This window comes from Mesocricetus auratus, unplaced genomic scaffold (genome assembly GCF_017639785.1).
Source record: "Mesocricetus auratus isolate SY011 unplaced genomic scaffold, BCM_Maur_2.0 Super-Scaffold_100021, whole genome shotgun sequence".
Taxonomy (NCBI): Eukaryota; Metazoa; Chordata; class Mammalia; order Rodentia; family Cricetidae; genus Mesocricetus; species Mesocricetus auratus.
Genome location: NW_024429202.1, coordinates 13598472 through 13605711, shown reverse-complemented (window position 1 = coordinate 13605711; position 7240 = coordinate 13598472). Strand labels below are relative to the sequence as shown.

General features: G+C 40.3%; 1 non-coding gene across 1 annotated transcript; it reads right to left on the bottom strand.

Annotated features, from left to right (window-relative positions):
- Positions 1 to 279: 279 nt before the first annotated feature.
- On the bottom strand, positions 280 to 390 carry LOC121133397. The gene has a single exon (XR_005870225.1). It is a non-coding gene; the product is annotated as a U6 spliceosomal RNA (small nuclear RNA).
- Between the last annotated feature and the right edge of the window lie 6850 nt (positions 391 to 7240).

The window sequence follows — 7240 nt, the reverse complement described above, 5'->3', positions numbered from 1 at the left end:
TTTTCTATTTTTTATTTTTATTTAAATTAGAAACCAGCTTGCTTCATATGTCAATCCCAGCTCCCTCTCCCTCCCCTTCTCCCCCACTCCCAACCAGGCTCCCCAGCCCCCACCCATTCCACACACCATTCCCCAGGGAAGGTGAGGCCCTCCATGGGGAATCTCCAGAGTCTGTAGTTTCGATCAGGGCAAGTTCTAGGTCCTCCCCCAAAAGTCCAGGCTGGGAGAACATCCCTCATTGTGGGATGGGTACCCAAAGTCCATTTGTATTCCAGAGATAAAAATATGGAACGCTTTATGAATTTCCATGTCATCCTTGCGCAGGGAGCATGCTAATATTCTATGTATCATTCCAGTTTTAGGAGATGTATGTGCTGCTGAAGTGAGCACCATTTCTTCTCTTTGAGATATGCTAACGATGAAAAAAAACCTGACTCCAATTGACACACACTGAAACAGTCTATATGACCATATCTCTCTTGGTCTTTGTCAACTACTTCAAAAATTCAGTTTATTCAGGGGCCCACTTATCTCTGACATGTAGTCGATGTGATAGAAATATTATGCATTATAATTTTACTAAGTCCTAATGAAGCTTTTTTTTGTAAGTAGGCGTATGATGGTGCAAGTTATCTTATGGGCATGGTATTAGTCTGTTCAGGGGTAATAACAGTTTGTCCTCTTAACAGAATTAATTTCTCTCTACCAAAAGTGATTTCATGGTACTAACCTTTAATAATGCTTTTTATTATTACAAGATACTACAATGAAATGGATTAAGAGAGAAAAAATAAAATCAAAACAAAATAAAAACCTTACTATGGATTCATTCTCTATTAAATATCCTCAATAATATAAAGCTACTCAAACTTCCATGTTGGTGCTATGCTTTTACAAACATAATTTAATAAATTATAGCCCTCAGAGCATCAATCAATAACTCCATAATTTTACTAAATAAATATTGTTAACATACATAGGCTTGTTAAGAATATATATCCACTTAACTATTATGTTTTATTGGTGGACTAAAATTAGTTGATGAAAAATAATTTTCTCTCTTTAGTAAGAAAAGGGCAGGCACGTTTTTCCATATGATGGTGGCAGGAAATAGCATAGTCTCTAAACAGTTTTCAGTTCCATTCTGACTTACTCTCCTCTCATGTAGGTAAGGACTTGTCAGGAATCCTTAGGATCTTACTTTATCTTGTATTAATCACATACAGTAGCCCAGGTTATGAAGCAGCCACTAGTGGTCTCTGAGCATGTCTGTGGTCTGTGGCAATGGTCCCTTCTGATGCCTCCTGTCACAATGTCCACTCTTTAAGTTGTTGGGAGTGTGATGCTCCAAAGTAGTTGCCATAGTTACACCTAACAGTTTCCTGTGTTTGCTGGACTGAGAATGCAGTGTGGCATTCCTTAGAAAATCAGTTAAACATGCTGCCATTTTTAAAAACTACACTAAGTTTTGATAAACATCAAGAGATATGTACTTTAAACTGCATTTTGTTTATGTAATAAGACTATTAATGTAAATACTGAATTCTGTGAAATGTCACTCTATGATACACTGTTTGCAATTGTGGCATTTAATTCATAGTTAGTAATGATATGTGTCTCAAAGTAGGTCACATTATACCATCCTTATTACTGTTTTAAATATATTGGAAATAAATATATCGAAACACTTCTAACTTTATGATAACTTATTAAATTGCTTCAGCATTGTTGGTATTGCTAACTTCACAGTTAAGATTATAATCATACACATGCATGTTCTTAGAGTTTGGTCCCTAATTAGAGTGAGTTTTGTTGTTAGTAGCACCAACAGGGACAATTACCATCTATCAACATGTACTATGTATTGGATCCTGTGCTGACATTGCTGACACTATCCCGTTTAATGTTCACAAAGTCTGCTTCCCTTTGGACACAAGGAAAATTAAATACAAAGAAGAAAAATAGTTTAAAGGCAACAAGAGCAAATCAGAGATTTCTAACCAGGAATTTCTGAGACCAAAGCATTGGACCAAATGTCATTTTACATTTTGAAGATAACTACAGTGAAGAGAATCTGAGGTGGTTGAAAAGAAGGTTGGGCGGGAAATTATTTGCCAAGAATCTCTTTGAAGCATTGGTGTGTGTGTGTGTGTGTGTGTGTGTGTGTGTGTGTGTGCGTGTGTGTGTGTGTGTGTGTTGTGTGTGTTTGTGGTGTGTGTGTGTGTGTGTGCGTGTGTGTTTGTGTGTTTATGTTTGACTGTGAGAGAACCACAGGTGTGTCTCCTGTCCTGGTTAGTTTGATGTCAACTTGACCCAAGCTAGAGATGTCAGAGAGGAGGAAGCCTCAACTGAAAAACAAATGTCTCTGTTAGAATGGACTGTAGACAAGCTGTAAGCTTGTGGGACATTTTCTTAATTAGTGATTGATGCGGGAGGGCCCAGCCCATTGTGGGTTTTGGGTTTGATGGGCTGGTGGTCCTCGGTTTTATGAGACAGCAGTCTGAGTAAGCCATGGGAAGCAAACCAGTAAGCAGCACCCCTCGCTGACCTCTGCATAAGCTCTTGCCTCCAGGTTCCTGCCTTCCTCAGTTCCTGACCTCACTGCTTTTGATGAGCTGTTTTATGAAACTGTGTGGGAGATAAACATTTTCCTCCCCAAGTAGATTTTGTCATGGTGTTTCATCACAGCAATAGCAAACCCAAGACAGTGTCTACCTTGCTTTATAAGATGGGTTCTCTCATTGACTTAAGACTCTCGAAGTAGCCTAGGCTGTTCTGCTGATTGTCCCCAGATTCCTATCTTCACTTCCCCAACACTGGTGTTACAAGCCTTACCTGCTTATTATTAAATATTTATTTATTTTATGTATATGAGTGACTGTCTTCATGAGCACCAGAAGAGGAAATCAGACCCAACTACAAATGGGGTTGTGAGCCACCACGTGGTTGCTGTGATTTGAACCTAGGTCCTCTAGAAGAACAGTCAGTGTTCTTAACCATAGAGCCATCTCTCCAGACCACTTATTACTATTTTTAAGGTAGGTGCTGGAAATGGGACTTGGACTTAGTCCTTGTGCCTGTACTACAAGCACTTCACTGAAAGAACTATCTCCCGAGGCTGCATTGGCTCTTAAAGTTGACCCTAAATCACACCAATGATTGTCCTATACTAAGGATACAATTTAGAATTCAAAAAGAAATCCCCAGGTTTCAAGATTCTCTTCCTGGGTGTGTGGGTTAGTTTTTGTCAGCTCTCCCCAAACTAAACTCACCTTTGAAGAAGAAACTCAATTGAGGAATTGTCTCAATGAGGTTGGCCTGTGGATGTGTCTGTAGGGCATTTTCTTGAATAATGATTGATGTGTAAGAGCCCAGATCACTGTGGGCAATATCACCTTTGGGCAAGTGGTCCTGGGTTGTATAAGAAATTTGTAGGCAAATGGACAGCACTAGAAGAAACCATCCTGAGTGAGGTAACCAAGTCACAAAAAGACAAACATGAATCTTCATCCAGTGACTGATGGAAGCAGAGGCAGACACACACAGCTAAACACTGAAAGGAACTCCTGGAATCCAGTTACAGAGAGGGAGGAATGATAAGCAAAGGGGTCAAGACTGGGCTGGTTTAACCCACAGAAACAGCTGACCTGAACAAGGGGAGCTCTTTGACCCCAGACTGATGACTGAGAGGCCAGCATGGGACTGATCCAGACTCCCTGAATGTGGGTGTAACTGAGGAGGCCTAGGTAATTTATGGGGCTTTGGGTAGTAGATCAGTATTTATCCTGGCATAAAATGGACTTTGGGTGCCCATCCCACAATGAGGGATGCTTACTCATCCTGGAATCTCGGGGGAGAGCCTAGGTCCTGCCCTGAACGAAATGACAGACTCTGGAGATCCTCCATGGAGGGCCTCACCCTCCCTGGGGAATGGAGTGGGGATTGGGTGGGGGGCTGGGAGGAGATGGTGGGAGGGCAGGAGAGGAGGAGACGGAGAGGGAGCTGGGATTGACATGTGAAGCAAACTTGTTTCTAATTTAAATAAAAATAAAAAGAAAGCTGGTTGGGTAAGTCATGGAACTGAGGCCAGTAGCAGCATTCTTCATGCCTCTGGGGTAAGTCCCTCACACCAGTTAGACTGTAACCTGTAAGACTTAATAAACACTTTCCTTTCCAGGCTTGTTTTCGTCATTGTTTTATCATAGCAACAGAGAAGCAAACTGATGAACTGGACCTCTGAGTGAGGTGAGTGCCATTTTGCTGCATGATGATGACCCTGAAGTTTCAGGATAAGAGGTTCCACAGTGATTATAAAAGAATGTTTCCCTTTTTTTCTTTATGCAAGTTTCTTTGTTGTCGTTTATTTTAAGAGGGAGGAAGGATTGTAGGAGTCAGAGGGGTCAAGTTATCACAATGGAAACCACTAAAGCAACTAACCTGGGTTAATAAGCATTCACACACTCTGGACAGCCATCCAGAGAGCCTGCATGGGACCAACCTAGCCATTCTGCATGTGTGTGACAGTTATGTCACTTGGTCTGTTTGTGAGCCTGCTAGCAGTGGGATCAGTGCCTGTCCCTAACATTTGAGCTGGCTTTTGGAAACTTATTCCCCTTGCTGGGTTGCCTTGCCTAGTCTTAATACAAAGGGAGGTGCTTAGTCCTGGTTCAACTTGATATTCCATGCTTTGTTCATACCCATAGGAGGCCTGCCCCTTTCTGAACAGAAACAGAAGAGGAGTGGATGGGGAAGGGGGCAGAGGTTAGGCAGGGGAACCTGTGATTGGGATGTAAAATACATGAAAAATTTAATTAAAAAATTGAAAAAGTTTATATTTTGATTACACTTCTCCTTCCCTTTTCTCTCTCCAAACCCTCCTATATATCCCTCCTGACTCTCCTTCAAATTCATGCCCTTTTTTTCATCAATTGTTGCTGCATACATATATAGTGATACTTGTGCTTATGCTTTCAGATCTGACTTTTTGGCACTGGACAATCAATTGGTGTCCCTTCCCCTGGGGAGAGCTACATCTTCTCCTCCCAACTTTCCTCAGTTACATGTAGTTCTTTGTGTAGGGGTGAGGTCTTCTGGGCTTTTCCCTGTACAGTTCAGCATGTTTATTCAGCTCACATTTGGGTAGTCATGTTGGTGAGATTTTATGGTGTAGCTCTTGTTACTAGGAGACAAAGATCTCCTTGATCTTCTGGCTCTTATAATCATTTTGGCCCCTTTTCTAAAATGTCACCTGTACCTTAGGTATGGCAGTGTTTTGTAGATGAGTCAATTGGGGTTGGGTTCCACAATTCTGCATTATGATTGGTTGTGGTTTTCTGTATTGGTTTTCATATGTTGCAAAGAGAACTTTCATTGATGAGAGATGAAGACTACAATTATCTGTGGATAAAAGGACAAATGTTTATAGATTGTTGTTGGAGATATGCTGTCTTAATAAGGTAGTGGTTATAGATTATCCTCCAATAACTATGATTTCACTAGCATGATTAGTTAGCTATATTTTCAGTGTCAGGCATGGTGTCACTTTTGTTGAGCAGGTAGTTAAATACAATTAGAGATCTGTTGGTTACTGCCAAGGTATGCCATACTGGTCATTGATGTGGTTCATAGGCATCATAGCTGGGTGGGGCTGTTGATTGTCTCCCTCCTTTAGAAGTTTGAATGGTGCCTTACAGTACCATGAAATCTAGTCCTCAGAGAGAAGGCATTCAGCTCAGTTCCAGCTCATGGATCTCTGAGTCCTGTTTCTGAAATGCATTATGTCTTCAGTAATGGGGACTTACCTTCCACCTCAGGAATGGGTGGGTAACTAAAGACAACAGCAATGTCCTGCATGTTTTGGGAATCTCCCAGACAGCTTTGGCCAACCCCAAATGAGGGCCGTTCATGTCTGGTATTGGAATGAAAGAATGGTTATGGTGCTGAAGAAATGGTAGAAAGCTTTCTGTGGAGAACTGGATGTTGAAAGGAAAGTAATATAAGGCTAGAGGAGTGGTATGCACTTTAAGTCATTGGGAAAAGGTAAATGTAAAGGGACACATAATACAAATTATTTACTTCATGATTTTGTAGAGATGTTGGCTTTCAGATAATGTGTTTAGGGAGTGGTAATTCTATTCTTCATTCCTATTAAACTTTTGTTGACAACACAATTCACTTATTTTAGTGCATAATTACAAAAAACTTATAGTCACATGACATGTGATCACCTCACTGTTACCTCTGTCTCTGTCTTTAACCCTCCCTCAATTTTTCTTTCATTCTGGTAGTAAGAACACTTAAGGTCTGCTCTCCAGGCCAGTGAGATGACTCAACAGGTAAAGGTAATTTTTACACAAGCCTTGTACTCTGGATTCAATTTCTGGAAGGTTGAAGAAGAGAACTGATTCTAGAAATTTGTTCTCTGACTTCCATACATGTTCCAGTTGCACCTAAATGTTTACTATACTGAGAGGTATTGTGATGGCATGGAAACTTAAAAACAATTTACATATTTTCATTGCTAGTGGCTATAAATATTATTGACTCTTCATTAATTTTAATTGGAAAGTCGTATATATTTATGGGGTACACTCTGATGCTTGGATGATGCCCTTACTAATTCATGAGGGATTCATGAGGAATTCATGAGAGACATATCTCAGTAGATTCACAAAACTGCAGAACACACCAAATTCTAAATACTGTGTAAGACTTTTCCATATAAACATACTATGTCACATTAAGAGATTAACAACAATAGCTAATAGATGATGGGAGATGTTATCCTGTATATGTTTCTCTTATTGGTGGATGAATAACACACTGATTGGTCAGGCAGGAAAATAGGTGGGCCTAGGAGACAAGGAGAATTCTGGGAAGTGAAGAGAGAAAAGAGTCATCATGTGAGCTCGGGAAGAGAGGATGGGAGTCAGGCATTCTCTGGTAGGATAATCCATCTAGAAATACATAGATTAGTAGTTACAGGTTAATAATTAACACAGAGCTAGCTAATAAGAAGCCCTAGTCATCGGTCAACAGTTTCATTGCTAATGTAGCATCTGTGTGTTCATTTGGGTCTGATGTGGCTGTGGGACCAGGCTTGTGGGAAAGGGTGCTGGTAATAATAAAGTAAAACAATTATAAAGACATATTGTAACAAATACTATGTGACTTTTTCAATCTGTCTTGTTGTATACTATTCTCTAGTCTTGTGATGGTGCAAGGTGAGATAGTATTTATG